The sequence below is a fragment of the Lipotes vexillifer genome, unplaced genomic scaffold (genome assembly GCF_000442215.2).
Source record: "Lipotes vexillifer unplaced genomic scaffold, Lipotes_vexillifer_v1.1 scaffold763, whole genome shotgun sequence".
In the NCBI taxonomy this organism is placed as follows: domain Eukaryota; kingdom Metazoa; phylum Chordata; class Mammalia; order Artiodactyla; family Lipotidae; genus Lipotes; species Lipotes vexillifer.
The window spans coordinates 913,925-932,083 of NW_006770909.1; positions in this window are offsets into that span (position 1 = coordinate 913,925).

Below are 18,159 nucleotides of genomic sequence, written 5' to 3' on the forward strand. Positions count from 1 at the left end.
AAGAATATCTTGTTGGCCTCAGGTATGAACAACTGGGGAGGGAGGAGACAGAAACTTTTCTTTCCATTACTTTAAAGTCAATATTCACTTTTATTCATAACTTCTAACAAAAATTCTGAAAAATATGATTTACTTTGTAGTCTCCTATATGAGTTGTTATTCTCAAACCTGATTATCCCTTTCTCAGAAAAACTTCCATGGTAAGTAAAATTCTAGAGACATAAATGATAGATGTTTCCCATGTTCTCATTTCCATTATTCTTCAGGTGGATGATACTACAAATTATTTTAATCTCCAGTAATCTTTTTCTTATTTTCTTTCATGAAAATATTTTATTTTTGGCTTTGGGTTCCAGACTTCATTTTCTTTTCTTCTTTTCTATTAACATTCAAATGTTTTGTCTATTCTCAGTCAATAAACCAAATCTGTATCTTTCATTATTACTTTGGTTGTTCTTTTTCACCTTGCTTTTTGTATACTGTATGGATTTTATCTCAAAAAGTGGTGTTTAGAGAAACTAAATGTTCCTTTTGGTCATTTACATGCAAAATAAACACACTAATTTCTTCTAAATAAAAGTTAAACATTAATTACTATATTATAAAATTATTTTGCCTTTTCCATTTTGTTAGATATTTGAAATCACATAGTATATAGACTTTTCAGATTGCTTTCTTTCACTTAGTAATATGCATTAAATGTTCCTTTATTTCTCTTCATAGCTTGATAGCTCATTTCCTTTTAGTGCTAAATAATATTTCACTGTCTGGATATACCATACTTTATTCATTCACAGTTTACTTATCTATTTACCAAGGAATCTGGATTCTTCCACTTTTTGGCAATTACAAATAAAGCTTCTGTAAACATCCATGTGCAGGTTTTTGTGAATATAAGTTTTCATCTTCTTTGGGTAAATGCCAAGAAATGCAATTGCTATATTGTGTGGTAAGAGTATATACAGTTTTGTAAGAAATTACCAAACTATCTCCCAATGTAGCTGTACCATTTTGCATTCTCACCAGAAATGAATAAGAGGTCGTGTTGCTCTACATCCTGTCCAGCATTTGGTGTTGTCAGTGCTCCTAATTTTGGCCATTCTATTAAGTGTGTACTGGTATGTCACTGTTTTAATTTGCATTTCCCTGATGACATATGGTGTGGAGTATCTTTTCATAAGCTTATTTGCCATCTGTATATATTCCTTGGTGAGGTGTCTGTTAAGGTCACTGACCTATTTTTTAATTGGGTTGTTTGTGTTCTTATTGTTGAGTTTTAAGTGTTCTTTGAATATTTTGTATAACAGCCCTTTATCAGATGTGTCTTTTGCAAATATTTTCTTCCAGTCCGTGGCTTGTCTTATTCTCTTGACAGTATCTTTTGCAAATTAGAAATTTTTAATTTCAAGGAAGTCCTGTTTATGAATTATTTCTTTCATGGATTGTGACTTTGTATTGCATCTAAAAAGTGATTGCCAAACACTAGGTTATCTAGATTTTCTGGAAAAGGCAAAACTGTGAAGACAATAATATTAGAGGAAAGGGATGGATGAACAGGGTGAGAACAGAGGATCTTTAAGACAATAGAACGATTCTCAATGATGTTATACATGTATATATGGTATTTCAATGTCCTTTTACATTTGTCCAAACCAATAGAATGTATGATAACAACAGTAAAATCCTATTTAAGCTATGGACTCTGGGTGTTAATGATGTGTCACTGTAGGTACAATTGTAACCAACGTACCACTGTGGTGGAGGATGTTTCTAATGAAGAAGCTATGCATGGGGCAGGGGGTATAGGGAAATCTCTTACCTTCTGCTCAGTTTTGCTATGAATCTAAAACTGCTCTAAAAGATAAATTCTATTAAAAATTATAAAATTATTTGTCACTAACAACTTTGTACTTTAAACAAACATGATATATCATTACCAAAATCTTTTCTGATATTTACAGCAAACCTTATTTTGCCATTAATTTTTATTTTTTTAATATGTGAAGAGGTCTAACCATTTTTGTCAATCATATTCTTCCTCTGATTTTTAGAGAAAGTTGCCATATAACCTAGTTCTTATCTAAATGCTATGTAATAAGATCACTTTTTACTAATTTTCCACAGTACTCATTGCTTTATTTCTTCCTATCTTAATTTCTTTCAGATACAGTTTTTGCATGACACATCTTAGTTTTTTTTTGTTTGTTTGTTTTGTTTTTGCGGAACGCGGGCCTCTCACTCTTGTGGCCTCTCCCGTTGCGGAGCACAGGCTCCGGACATGCAGGCTCAGCGGCCATGGCTCACGGGCCCAGCCGCTCCAACGACATGTGGGATCTTCCTGGACTGGGGCACGAACCCGTGTCCCCTGCATCAGCAGGCGGACTCCCAACCACTGCGCCACCAGGGAAGCCCCACTTCTTAGTTTTAATACCAAATTCAATCTCTCTACATTTCTATTCTCAAAAGAGATTGATTGTGGATGTGGTTACACAAAACTTCACATGAAATAGAGTGAATAGGATTATTTATACCTACACACACACACACATACACACACATACACACACAAATAATGCAAACTTTAAAAAATGATAAAACTTGGGACTTCCCTGGTGGTGCAGTGGTTAAGAATCCGCCTGCCAATGCAAGGAACACGGGTTCAAGCCCTGGTCCGGGAAGATCCTATGCCACGGAGTAACTAAGCCCATGCACCACAACTACTGCACCTGCACTCTAGAGCCCATGAGCCACAACTACTGAGCCTGTGTGCCACAACTACTGAAGCCTGCACGCCTAGAGCCTGTGCTCTGCAACAAGAGAAGCCACCGCAATGAAAGGAGTGCACACTGCAACAAAGAGCAGCCCCCACTCACTGCAGCTAGAGAAAGCCCACGTGCAGCAACAAAGATCCAAAGCAGCCAAAAATAAATAAATAAATAGAAATGATAAAACTGATTAATAATAATGTCTGTAGTGTAGTTAAAGGTATACCAATATACCAATGTTAATTTCTTGGTTTTGATATTGTACTACAGCTATATGTCTCCATTAGGGGAATCTAGGTGAAAGATACAAAAAATATCTTTGTACTATTTTTGCAAATTCCTGTGAGTCTACAATGATTTAACAATGAAAATTTAAATAGCTTACTTACATACTCAATAATTGGTATTATTAAAACCCTATTAATCTGTCTACCTTCTTAACTGACAATTTAAAAAAAACCCTCTAACTTCAATAAAGAATACTTATTTATTTACAGTTTCATGCAATTTAACTACAAATTTTAAATATATGTGGGATGTGTGTGTGTGTGTGTGTGTGTGTGTGTGTGTGTAACTTTTCAAAGCCAGAAAAACTGAACTTCTTTTTATACAGAGAGATTTTGAGGTGAAGAGGAGGACTGTAAAAACAAATTAATGTTTACAAACAGAACTTCTTTCCACTTATACCAAATAGGGATTTAATTAAATATAATGCTAGTAAATCAGTATATAAGGTAATCAACTGACGGGAGTACATTGGAAAGTTACTCTTTCTTTTGTATTTATAGAGAAACAGTGTTTTAATTAGCTGACAAGATGTGCCTTATCAATGTTTAAAAAGAATATTAATAATATATTAATACTTCACTCCATAAAGAGACCTTCTGGATTCTTAGATTATTGATTATGTAGCTGATGTTTAAGCATTAATGAACCATCTTTTTGCCTAATGTCCAAGTTTCTCCCTGGTTAGGAGTCCTGTTCTCAAGGAGACACATTTATTTTTTCAGGTCATCAATGTGCCATTTAGTGCACCATCAGTTTAATAGAGAAAGTCTTCTCTAGTATACTAAATGCTCCCCCAGAGGCCAAACATTGTTTAAACTAACAAATTTAATGATAGGTCTGGAATTTTGAGGAAATGATGCTGGATTCAGAAGTGAGTAACACAAAATCTGTTTTATAACTTGCACTGTGAATAAAGCCATGTAGGGCCTCAAAGGAAACGAATCACTGCTTATAGGTCATGGGTCTTGGAAGAGACTCGTAACCTAATATGAAATAAGAATGTAATGTGGGAGGATGAGTTGAAAAACAATTCTTCAGGGATCCTTCCGTCTAATGCTAGAGCCAATATTCTTTCAATATATCACCTAATAAGAAATGAAAAACAAAAGTTCAGTGATATTAGATATTAGAGTAATATTAGTGAGAGCATCTAGATACTCTTTCTTCATAGTCATTTTAAAGATTAAATTCTATCTTATTCTGTGATTCTACTTTTTTTTCATGATTTTACTTTTTTTTGCCATCTTTTTTCTATATCATATATAGGTCTTCATTATGTTCTTTTATAATTTCTAAATCTTTAAATTATTATTTAAAATATTAGTGTTTGATCTATTTTTTCAACACATTCATTGAACATCTATTATTTTTCAAGTACACTGTTTTACAGCAGAAACACAAAGGTGAGTAGAACATAGCTGCTTCCTTCAAATAAACTGTTTCAACTGGAAATTCAGTTATATTAAAGTATGAGTATTTATCATATGGTACCACCAGTGCTATTTTTTGTATTATCTTAATTAATTACCATATTTTTTGTATTACCTTAATTACCATATCTCTATGTTGCATCTGTTGATGCCCAGCTATTGAATTACACAAGAAAGAAAGCTATAAATAAAATTACGTTTCCTGATGTTTGCAATAACAAGGAGCTGAGTTCCTTTAGGAAACCAGGAAGTGTCTCAGTAAGAAGGTGTTTAAAGGAGCTTATTTTAGGATTTGTTCCTGTGAAAGGTAATTTTAGGAAAGGATCAATGGATTGAGGATTACTCTAGATTGGTAATTGTCAAGGAGGAGAGATAAGTCTATGATCGGGTATCTTAAAAACCTTGTTGAGGAGGCTAGAATAATGGAAGGAGGCTAAAGTTCCAATTGGTTAGGAAGCCAAAGTGATTCAAGTTATTGGGGGAAGGTATGTTTGATAATTTTTATAGTTTGCATAGTAACTTTATTTTAAATCTGTTCTCAGGCATGATTAAGGAGCAGTCTAGCACTGGACTCCCTTTGTCAATGTCACAAAGTGGCCTTATCTAGTTAGTGATCTGTGAGAGTGATTAAGCTCATCAGATGTACACCAAGACCTAGCAGTTCCTGCCACACAAGCTCTGGGCTATCAGATCGCTTTTCTTATTCTCAGTGTGCAATTAGTATCCTAATTGTTTTAAGTTAGGAGACTGAAGCTTAAAGAAGTAACTGAATTTTAATTCTACTAGCAATAGGTTGAGGTTCACACTGGTTTTTATTTCTGGGAGTTATCGAATTTTCAAATAATTATTGCTATCCAGAAAATTTATAAATTTTTTTATGGTAGACTTCAAAAAGGCATATATATCCAGAGCTTCAAAATACATGAGGCAGTAACTAATAGACTTCATAGAAGAAATGAACAAATTCACAGTTATATTTGGAGGCTTTGATATTTCTTTCCCAGTAATTGACAGAACAAGTAGAGAAAAAAAATTATCAACTTCACTTAATTTCCATTTATAAAACACTCCAACCAATAACAGCATGATATGTGTTCTTCTCAATAGCATATAAAATATTCACCAATGCAGACCATATTCTGGGCAATAATACAAACCTTTACAAATGTAAAAGAGTATAAATAATACAAAGTACATTCTCAGTCAATAATAGAGTCAAACAAAATTCAATACCAAAAAGATATCTGGACATTGAGATGCACATTTCCACATATGAGTCAAAGAATACATTTCAAAAGAAATTTTTTTAATTGAACTGAATAAAAACTGAAAATGCAACATAAAAATATTTGTGAGATGTAGCTAAAGTAGAACTTAGAGGGAAAGTGTAGTAGTAAATGCTTACAATAGAAAAGAAGAAAAACCTAAAATAAGTATCCTAAGCTTCAGTCTTAAGAAACTAAAGAAAGAAGATGAAAGAAAATACAAAGAAAATATAAAAAAGGCAATAATAAAGGTTAGAACAGAAATACATCAAATTGAAAACAAAAATAATAGAAAAAAATAATGAAACCAAAAACTCGTACCTTGAGAATATCAATAAATTGATAGGCATCTCATCATACTGACTGTAGTACAAAGAAAGACTCTTGAGTGGTCCCCGTGATTACTGCCTCCTGCGTTCTCTCCCTTTGCGTATGTGTGGGGCCTAAATTTGCTTCTAACAACAGAAGATGGAGAAAGTGATGGGATGTCAGTCCCATGATTGTATTACATTACATACGTCTCTGTCTTACTAGCAGAAACTCTCCTTGCTGGCTTGATGAAATAAACAGACTTGTTGAGGAAGCCCACGTGGAAGGAAACTGCAGACAGTCTCAGAGAAGTGGGGGTGGTCTCTAGAAGCTGAGTGCTGCCTCAGCTGACAACCAGCAAGAAGCTGGGGTCCTGCAACCAGCAGGCAATAAATTCTACCAACAACCTAAGTGAGCTTAGGAGCATATAGTGATACATATATATAATTTGTGATATATTATAATTATACATCATGACCAAGTGAGGTTTACCCTAAGAATTAACAATCAAAAAACAACTAATATAATTCATCATATTTACAAAACTCAGTAGATGCAGAAAGAACACTTGATATCCAGTCATGATAAACACTCTCTAAACTAGGAATAAAAACAAACTTTAATGGAATATAATTTAGCAAGAAATAGCAGCTAATTATTAATTCATGCAACAATATGCATGATTCTTAAATGCATTTTGATAAGTATAAGCAGCCAGACCCATAAATCTACATACTGTGTGATTCTATTTATATGACTTTCTGGAAAAGTCAAAACTCTTGGGAAAGAAAACATACCAGTGGTTGTTAAGAGGTTGGGGAAGAGGGAGGGTTTGACTATCAGGGAGCTGCACAAGGGAATTTTTATTTTGATGAAACTGTTCTGTAAGGTAGTTGCTGTAGATAGATATTTCTTTAGGTCTGTCAAAACCTGCAGAAGTATATGTCACAAAGAGTAAACCATATGTAAGCAAATATTGAAAAATTAACCAGGATGTCGGAGAAAACTGTATGGAACACAGACTGTAACAAATGAAACTAGCCATATTACAAATGTGTTTGATAAAATGTGTTCCATAAGCTCATTAAAGAAAGTGGGGAGAAGGAAGGTGATAAAAGTTACTTAGGAAAACAGTGTTTGAGCTAGATACTGTAAGGCAAAAACAGACAAAAACTGTATGTAAATATGATACTGTAGTCGGTAATTGTGGTTCTCATAGTGGTACAGGTTAGCAATTGAAACTATTTCATATGTAAACTAGGGTTGAGTAAATACATGCACATACTGTAGATAATGAAGGCCAGATTTCTCACTGTAAAGAAAAAGTTACAATAATCAATGCAGGAAAGATAGATGAACCTTATATTTGTAAAGTCTGAGATATTAGATGATAGACTATCTAGATATATAGATATATATGTATAAAATATAGATATATGTGTATAAAATATAGATATATATGTATACATGGGTTTTATATGTATATATACATATATATATAGCAGGTGTTTATATATTGTGTATAGTAAAACTATAAAATATATAAAACATAAATTCACATAAGTAAATATATATAATATATATGTTTCCTAGTTTTGACTGTTGAAAAGGACATGAAATTAGACACCCTGGTGGCTATGATCATATCTAGTATCCAGATCTAGGTTTCTAATGTTATCTTTCAAAAAAGGAAACCAGTCTTGATTCTAGGACAGGGGTAGGGAAATATAAAATGAGCCTGGAGCATTTTGTACTACCAGAATATGTAAGGGCAAAACAAACAAACAAACAAATGGTGTCATGTCAAAAGGACATAGGATTCAACATGAAAGAGCTGCCATTGACTTAAGCAGGAATAATTTGAGTAAATAAATAAATAAGTAAATAATGATAGTATTGCCTTATAGACCAAAGAATAAAATAAATGTCAATGAGTCCATATGATGTAAATAAATGATTGACTAAATAAACAAATGAATGAAGGAACAAATCTTCCCTACAGAATAATTTTAATTAACAAATGTAGATGGAATGAGGTAAATGAAAAACAACTGTTATTCAACATAGTAACAATTCCTGCCAGTAAAATACATCATTAAATGCTAAAATTAGTGTATGAAAATTTAAGGAGAAACAAGATATTTGCAGAACTTCAAAGTACCTCCCTCCAAATACACATTAATTGCTTTAATAATTTTAACATATATCTACAAATTTGTTGATACCCCTCCTAGGAGGTAGAGTTTAATTTCCCTTCCCTTGAATATAAGCTGGCTTAGTGACTTGCTTCTAATGTATGGAGTATGGCAGGGAAAAATTTTTAATTTTACATTGGAGAAACCTGATAGCCCCATAACAAAAAGATCAAAATTTTCATCAGGGCTTCCCAGGTGGCGCAGTGGTTGAGAGTCCGCCTGCCGATGCAGGGGACACGGGTTTGTGCCCCGGTCCGGGAAGATCCCACATGCCGCAGAGCAGCTGGACCCGTGAGCCATGGCCGCTGAGCCTGCGCGTCCGGAGCCTGTGCTCCACGACGGGAGAGGCCACAACAGTGAGAGGCCCGCGTACAGCAAAAAAAAAAAAAAAAAAAAATTTTCATCAGTGATGTTGTATTGATATCAGGTACTTCCTAATATATGAAAAAGGCATTCTTTGCAAAAGTTTATAATCCCAATCTAATAAGAAAATGTCTTATAAACCCAAATTGAAAGACATTCTATTATACGGTTCACCAGTATTTTGGTGAGTATTAAATGGTAGACTATTTCTGAAGGTCAATCTACTTGTTCTTGTCTCAAGTAATTTTCCTGTGAATTGAAACATCATAATCCATTTATCAAGTTGAATGTGTCAGAGCTCATTAGACACATATTTCACAAATCAGTTGCAGTCTTACTCACCAACCCAAGTGATATGTTAAAATATCTAACACAAACCTTCATGGCACTATTTCTGGAAGCAAAATCTGGCAAAATATCCATATTAGACCATCTCATTTCAATCCTCCAGTATTCAAAATGATCATCAGATCCCTTAATTTGGTTAAACTGGTAATTCCAGCAGTGCATTCTTCAGTCAAATGGCCAAAAGAACAATTTTTGCTCACTCCATTCTTTCTTCTCTATCTGGTACTACTTGGCAATGCATTCTCAAGATACATCTGGTTTCTTACATACATTGTCGCACCTGTCAACTGGGAAAATGCTATAGAGTTGGGACCCTGAGTCTTTTTGAATAGGCACTTAGGTTGAAGTTTCTGAGTGAGAAGCTATTACTCCACAGTGATATATGAATGACAACATAGCCAATGGTGATGGTGCTGACATCTTTTTTTTTTTTTTTGAAGGACCCCAGAGATGTTTTCCCATAATTCTAGAAGGCTTCCATTATCTTACAGTACAGGCTAAGAATGTAGTAGAACCTCTCACCTTTTTGTTTTTCCTGCCAATGTGAGAGTATAAAAACTGAAAATGAGTTTTGCTGACAAAATGACAGCTTAACGTTGAAAGGAACATCGAAATTAATGACTAAAAACCTCAAATACTCATGGAGTCACCAGTAAATTTAACCATGAGGGAAACAGCTATGGTGGTTGCTTTGGTGCCCTGGGGGTAAGGCCACTGGGTAGCATTTTAGAGGTCAGAGTCCAGAATCAGTGTGTACCTGTTAGCTGAGCCTAGAAAACTTATGACAAGGAAAGAAAGCTCAAGAAGGGAGATGATGTCTAGTATGGTGTGATTACTCTTAGGTGATGGTTGCAAGACAGAAGCTATTCTTCCATCTCCTCCAGTTGGGAGCAAACTGGAGGGTGTTCCCTATACCAGCAATGCAGGAAAGAAGTGGGAATGCAATTTTTCTGTGCTACCATGACAAGCATCGATAGAAACCCAGGGATTTGTAGGGAATTACAAGACTTGGCAGAAAATAACTCGTATCTTTAAAGACCTACAAGGCATTCAGGCAAAATAGGGAAATAAAAGGATTATTATATTACCTGATGTAGCAAAACTAGGTAAGGAATATTATTGGAGAGTAGAGGAAAAAAATGTCCTGAGAAAGATGGCAAGATGAGCACAGGTCAAGTCCCCAAACAGCATGCTGTGTGTGTAGAGAATTCTGAGCTGTTCTGTGCAGCAAGAATGTCAAGTTTAAGACTGAGAGCAGCAGACATTGTTGCTGGAGAGACAGGCAGTTTTGATCAGTGGAGATGTTCTCCATCATCCAATTTGAATAAATGCTCTATTTAGTATCATATTATCATATAAAACTGATTCATGATTTATTTCCACTCAAAACATAACTGATTTTTATTATATTTCTTGAGGTCTAATATCTCCAACAGAGAAAGTAAGGAGTTTATTTATAATATGATTACCTGATCAGATGTCTTCATTTTTTTGGTTGCATTTTGACACTTTTCACTACATATGTCCAGAATTAAAGAATCAAATAACTGTTGATTCCTTAAAATGAACCCCAGAATATCTCCAAAACCCAAGTCTGCTCACTACCTACTTTATACTATTAAACTAACACAATTTATGTGAGTGGACTGTTTCCTGAAAATTATTCTTCAGTGATGGGTTTAAAAATCTGGATGCTTGTGAAAATCTGCCACAGTTGAGTGCCAAATATGCCAATTTTTCAATGTGTAAAATGTATTGGAATATTACATGTGTCAGTTGATTGCTTCTCTGGAAAAAGATTGAAAATGAAATGTTAGGATAAAAGAAGAGAGTATTTATATCACAACTACACATTTGCATGCTTGCAGTTTTTGTTTTTATCCTTCAGATTTCATAGTTTCCAAGGAGAGGGGAAATGTGAAAAGAGTAGTCTTTGAAGAACTCATAGTAATAAATATGCATGACCATTTTTGCCAATTATTGTGGAAATTGCTTTTTGTAATTTATTTCAGATTTTGTATCAAGGTGTTATAATTACCAGATTACATGTGAGTAAATTGAATCTACATAGATGTTTTCTCATGTCAATTGGGAAATATAAATGAGCATATTGGGCAGAATAGATCCAGTGTAATCTGTGGTAAAATGCAGTACACATTTTTGTAAGTACAAATGAAATTAGTATTTCCAAAAATATAAAACTCATTAATCTTTTGACTTTTTCAGAACTGAATTCAGTTTGTGTTTGTATTTCTGTTTCCTCATGCAGGGCTTCTTCAGCTCCAAGAAAGAGGACAAAGCAAATTAGGTTAAAGTCAAAAAGGAGATTCTTGGAATGAATAATATGAGACGCAATGCTGTAAATCACAGTGAGGCTTTTGGAAAGGCTGACTCCAGGAATTAGCAGGTCCTGAGGAATCAAAGGTATTGCTCTCTGCTCGCTCTTACTTTTGTTCTTGCTGTCCCTACTGTCTCTTTCTGCCTCTCAGCATTCTTCTTCACCTAGGGTTATAAGATATCGTTCTCTGTTTCTTTCTTCTGTTTCTCTTCTTTATCTGCTCTGTTCTGTTTCAGCTGACTGGCTTTCTATGGACCTGGCCCAGCCTCCCTTCTACATGACTTTAGTTCATAGTTCACAGTCTTAATAGAGATTCACTAGAAACATTCAATCCAGCTTCAAATTCCAGGGAGTGACTCCAACTGGCATGGCTGATCAGGCTATTCATCATGGTCCAATTACCCACAGTTTTGGGGCAGGGCCATATGGCTTGGGAAAGAGCCTCCTTTAAAAAAGTCAGTTAGGGGTCCTTGAGAAGGAGGTATAGGAGTGGGAAGAAAGTGATTGGAGGAGAAATATTTGTTAGAACTCTTTCATCGGTTTCCACATGAAGAAATTAAAGTCAAAGAGAATTTTTATCCCTGCTAAGGCTGAAAATTATTTTTTTCTCCAGAATTTTCAATTAATATATTTTACAAGCCAGATCAAGGCCCATTTGATCTCCCAACAGATGAGGTTCTGCATAATATCAGGAATTCTATTGGTCCTCCCTAAATTGAATGGAAAGATCTAACCATTTAGAATACAGTGGCCTGAGTTTGAATGTTGACTTTAATTTGCCAGTGTTTGAATATAGAAAATGTTACTTACCTTCTCTGTGTTTATGCTTTCTAGTTTATAAAATGAAGAAAATTAAACCTAACTCATAGGATTTATGTGTTGATGAAATGAAATGCTCTATTTCCATGCTAGCTAGCATTTACTAAGTGCTCAGTTCTCTTGGCTTTGTATGTATGGACCTATTTACTCCATTAAGTAATACAACATAGTTACTGGTCTAGCATATAATATCTTTCACATAAATGAAAGCTATAGTCAATTATGATTTAGCTGTGAAACTGAGCAGGACCCTGTGGGACCTCCCCAGTGACAGACCCCTGCTGTGTCCCTCATTTCTTGTTTGTAGAAAAAAAGGCTTTCGTCTCCTGGGCCTTCCTCAAAGTTCCAGAAAGCAGGCACAAGCAGTTACTAATTAGGGAAGTGAGGGAATGCAGAAACAAAGGAAAAGCAGTCAAGCAAGAAAAGTAATGATAGCTTAAACAAAATTTCAGCAAAAAACAGAGTCCTAGTTCCCCCTCAAGGGATATACACAACAATCTGATGCATATCTTTGAGTTGTTATGCAGGAACTAAGACCCCCCACTCAGTTGGAGGACAGTGACTATATGCTGACAAGCATGTAGACCCCAGACTAGTTGGGATCAGAAGGTTGATGATTAAGATTCCCTAAACAACACCCTTTTACCTCACCACCAACCAATCATAAGAAAGCCCATGAACTGATCACACACCCTGCAACCATTACCTTTAATGTTGCTGATTTGTGGTGATTTAATCCGTTTCTAACATAATTCTGTTTAAAAGAATAATGAATTTCTGAGAATAAATGAAATCAGTGTGTACATCTACATATTAAAATGCATCTATTGCTTGGAGATGTGTACTCACCTGTAGTTAATATTCTCCAGGTCACCAATCTAGTATATAACCAAGTAATTAAAAACATAATACAAAATGTCTTGTATTAAAGACAGCAAAGACCAAAAAACGAAAAGTAAAATGGGGTCTTCAGCAGGTCCATAGTCAACTTAATGCTTGAAAATGCTTGAAAGAGCTTAGGTAGTTAATCATTGTGTTGAGACATTGAAACAGCCATGAAAAGACTACTTCTGTCTTGTTATGTGAAATGGCTGTCTTTAAATCTTTATTGTTTGAGCCACTATTAGTCACTGTTTTATCACCTCCTCTTAATCACATTGGTGTGGGAGAGATTTCTACCCTAGGGTTATGGGGATGGCCGAACATATTGACAACCCACTCTGGCCATATGTGATCAACAACAATTTATTAGTCACATACATGCCTGAGTAGATGGATACTGCATGTCATGCAGGGTTACAAGGGGGTTACACTAGGAAACAGTGCTGAGAGAGGCAGGCAGACTTTGTATTATCAAGAGGGTGTGATGCCCCCTGGTTCACAAGGAATATGTGATTGGCTATTTTGAATATTCTGAGTATTAGCAGATTACTTAAGTGCTACTCAAGGGTGAGCAGGACCTGCATTTTGCCCATTTGGTAAGGATGATTGTTTGGCTAGGGGACTTTCTCTGCAGGAGCAAACTACGGAGGAGAACTTGTGGTGGCTAGGCCATTAAAGCAGCGCGTAACATGGAACGTTAATTTCAGGCCTTTCACCATAACCATGTATTGTGTTACTTGCAACTGAATGAACCCTCACTGAGAGACAACTTAAAGAAGGGAATACTTAGTGAGCAGCTTGGTTGTGGTGCATATGAACTTGGCTTTGAAACTTATAGCAACATGGACATCAAGATATCACTGATGGAGAAAACATTGAGTGCTAGTAAATACCCATATTAATATTTCTGGCCACTAACCTACAATTGTCTAGCGGTCCACTTAGAACTTTCAGAAGACCATTTATTCAATAACAAAGATAGGTTATATAGGCTTAGTTTAAATATTTGATTTTAAAAAAGGAAACTCTACCAAACTCTATAAAAACAGTCTATTTATTCTAGCAAAAATTACACTTGTACCATTTTTATGCTTCTGGATGAGATCTGTAGGTTAAAAAATATTTTTGTAAATATTTGGTGTACATATAACTAAATAAATTTTAATTTATATTTAATTCATTTTCACTTGCTTTATTTGGCCAGGATTCACATTATCTATTATACCCTTTCTTCTGCTACTCCATTACACAAATTCCTTGAACATTTATTTATGCAATAATTATGGTAAGCTATTTTGAGTATATGTTTGCCTGTATCTCCCCGTCACAGTCTTTTAGAATTTCCCATTTGTAATCTTTCTCTTTATTTCCCAGTTTCTAGTAAAAGACCTAAAAATGGCTTCTACTCTATGTAAGTGTCTCTATCTTTATTTCCACAGCAGTCTGTGTGAACTTCTGACATCTTGCATGTATCTAACCTAGAAACGCTACCCAGAGATTGAAATTTTGCCTGTCAGTTTGGACTACTATCCTTCCGTAATACTGATAACACAGACTTGCACCTTCACTCCATGTCCCATTGCTCAGTCCCAGCTGCCACTCAATAATTCATTCCAATACAGCATTACCATTCCAGGTTCCACTTCTTCATTTTCTGACTAAGCACTCTTCCCCCCATTTTCTTTACAGCTGGCCTGATAAGACTCTCTGTGTAATTAGATCTGCTGAGTTCTGGTAGTTTCAAATTGATCTAGTGACTTAAGATGAGGCAAGAAGAATAAATGAATACCATGCGGCTGACTTACTCTTACTGGTTTTCACTAACAATTTCTTGAAAAAGTACTTTCATTATTAATTTTGATAAAGAGAGTCGACATAATAATTGGAAAAGACATAACTAAGACAAAAATTATTCATACAACATACACGGTTTAGTGACTTCCAGTACCTTGCCAGGAAGTATATTAAGCTCCTGCTAATACTACAGAACTCATTATTTCAAACGGGCATACTGATTTTGAATTTACATGAAAATAGAAAAAGAAAATTCAGATCACCATTAATGTCGCTTGGGCAATCCTACCTATAATCAGTTTAAAACAAAAAGTATTTTGGCATTAAAAGTCAAATTTCAGCACATACCTTTACATTTTAGAATGCTCAAATGAGGTGTGCATATTGTATTTTCTATTGCATTTAAACTTATGACTTCTGATAAAAGATCTAGGGATATATTTTTTTCCTGAAAATTACCCAAAAAATAAATATAAAAAATATTGAAATATAAAAAGTAGAATATAGAAAAGTTTTTATTCCTGGAACATCGTCTACAAATTACATATACGTTTTGTGTAACATTACTAGTAAATGATTTTAATGTCTCACTAGCAAATGCAAGTAGGTTAATAGATGTTAGGTTGATATTTTAAACTGTTTTTTGATTTTTCATTCAATTTTTCAGACATAGAAGATTAAATAAAACAAGATATCAAAACATTATAGAATATTCCCATTTTGTGGGGTCCTTGAAACTGATCCAGTAGTCACATCATGAATAATTTTGACATATAAGTAAAGAAATTTTAAAAAATGAACCCCTGCCAAACTCCAAAAATTTATGAAATGCAAAGCTGTTATAGAAACATGGTGTCTAATTCTCCCATAAGCAGACATATGCTCTTTCACCCTTGGTCACTGTTCAGTCTAGACTTCAGACCACCTGCCAACACAGGCTGTGGGAGGAGAAAGCCAAGAAGCCTGTGGAACAAGTCAGCCAACTGTGGGTGATTGGGAAGGAATGACTTACCCAGTTCCTAGAACAGTGTTCAATAAATAACAATGACTCACTGCAGTTATGCAATGACAGAGAACTTGTTAAGGAAGTCCCAAAATCATGAATCAATCAGGTAGAAAGGACAGGGAAATAAGGAGTTCTAAGACTGAGTAGTTAGAAAGGTTCTATATCTTGGTTAGGGATATATGTCTGTAAATGGAAAGATATCAGTATTTTTGGTAGACACCTGTGGGATATTTCATAGGCCTTAGGAGAGAAATTAGCAAGAATTACATCGAATATTCCTGCTACAACCAGAAAGGCTAGAATTCAGAGTCTCAGTTTTAAAGGGGCTGCTAACATATTAGATTCACTGGAAATAAGGAACACGATGCAGCTCCAGTCCTAAGGTCTGAGTTAAGCACAAGTGATGTGGGTATTACATTGGGGCTCAGAGTTTACCAAGATTTCTGGGGTCAAGGAGAATTCAGACAAGCATGTTTAGGACACTGGATCCTGAATCTAAAGATCTTGATCTAAGTTTCTACCAGAAAGAATGGCCGAGGCTATGGGATCTCTTTGTAAATATTTAATCAGTTCTCAAGACAAGGATAAATCAAAAAAAAGATGGGGTTGGAGAAGAGGGTACCCAGGGTCAGAGTAAGCAGGGCAGAGACCAGGAATATGTTCTTTTCTTTTATATTCTAAGTTTGATGTATATCCCTAAGTGCTTTGTGTGGTACTACAGGTTAAGAACTTAATCACTTTTACTATTGTATATTTTCAAGAGCATTTCAAAAATACTTTTTCATAAATTATACAATTTTATTGCTAAATAACTTTTGAAGCCAATATCATCATCTTCCTTTATAAATGAAAATGAAGCTTGAAAAAATGACTTGCTACATTTTTAACATTAATAAACAGAATTCCAACATGCCTGGTTGGGCATACTGGCTGAAGCCAAAGGAATCACTATAGAGAAATTCCTCATTACATTTTAATCATTATGTTTTTGTTTCATAATTTTTTTTGGTTTTGGTTTCTTTGGTTGTTATACAAAGACTATATAATTTTGGAGGAAAATATTTTGATTCAAAGGTGTATATTTGTTTAGAGGTTTTGTGTTTTTGAGTACTTTAATATCAAATATATTTTAAAATTCTACAATTAATTAATATATGAAATTAACCAGTTGAGAATTTGGTCCATAAATTGATACATAATTTAAATCATTTTCTCTAATTTATTATTAGTTATTTTGTACAAGTTTAACTATACATTAATATAACTGTTGTTTTCCCAGCTAGTGATATTCAAGTATATTTTGGATACTGTTATCAGTCTGCAAGAACACCTAAAGGTAAGCACTGCAAACTTTAATAACAATCTGGCATTGTTGTTACATCTGTGCTTGTGATCAGTGGATGCATCTCGCTGAGCAGGCTGTAGATCAGACAGGGTGTTGATGCACTAGTGAATTCATGTGCTGGGTTGGACATGATGCAAGATACATACCACACATAAGCAGTAGGAACACATTACAACATGCTATGTTATAAGGTTAGTTAACTATAATTTAAAACTGTATTGACATCTAAAAAAAAATTACTTTTACTTTTAACACCTTCCATTTTTACAGTCATTTAAATCAAATTAATTTTTATTACTTTAATCAAATTAATTTTATTAATTTAATTTTTATTAATCACATACTATTTTAAAATCAATTTTATATAAGTTACAACAAAATAAATCCAGTTAAGTGTATAAACAAATGAAATATGAGAAGTTTATACTTTTGTGGAAATGTCCAAATAAGCCATGAGAAATTTCAATCACCCCCAAAGTTCCCTTGTATCCTTTTGCCATCAGTTCCACACCATCATCCCTAGCCCCAGGCAGCCATTATTTGATTTATTTCATTAAGTATTATTTTTGCCTGTTTTAGAATGTCTTGTAAATCAAACCATGCAAAACTATTCTTTTGTGACTAGATTTTTTCACTGAACATATTTTTGAGATTTACTCACATTTGTGTGTGTATCAATAGTCCCTTATATTGCTAAGTAATATTCCATTTTATAAATATCCCATAACATTTTTATTCACTCCATTGATAGACATCTGGGATATTTCCATTTTGGGTTAATATAGGTCCTTGTGTGGACATGTTTTCACTTCTCTTGGGTAATTACCTAGAGATGAAATTCTTGCTTATATGGAAAGGTATGCGGGGAAATTGCAAAGCTCTTTTCTAAAATGGCTGAATCATTTACACTTCTACCAGCAACATTTGAGAGATCTTGTTGCTCCACATTCTCTTAAACACTTGGTATTGTCCCTCATTTTAATTTTTTTTTTTTTTTTTTTTTTTTTTTCTA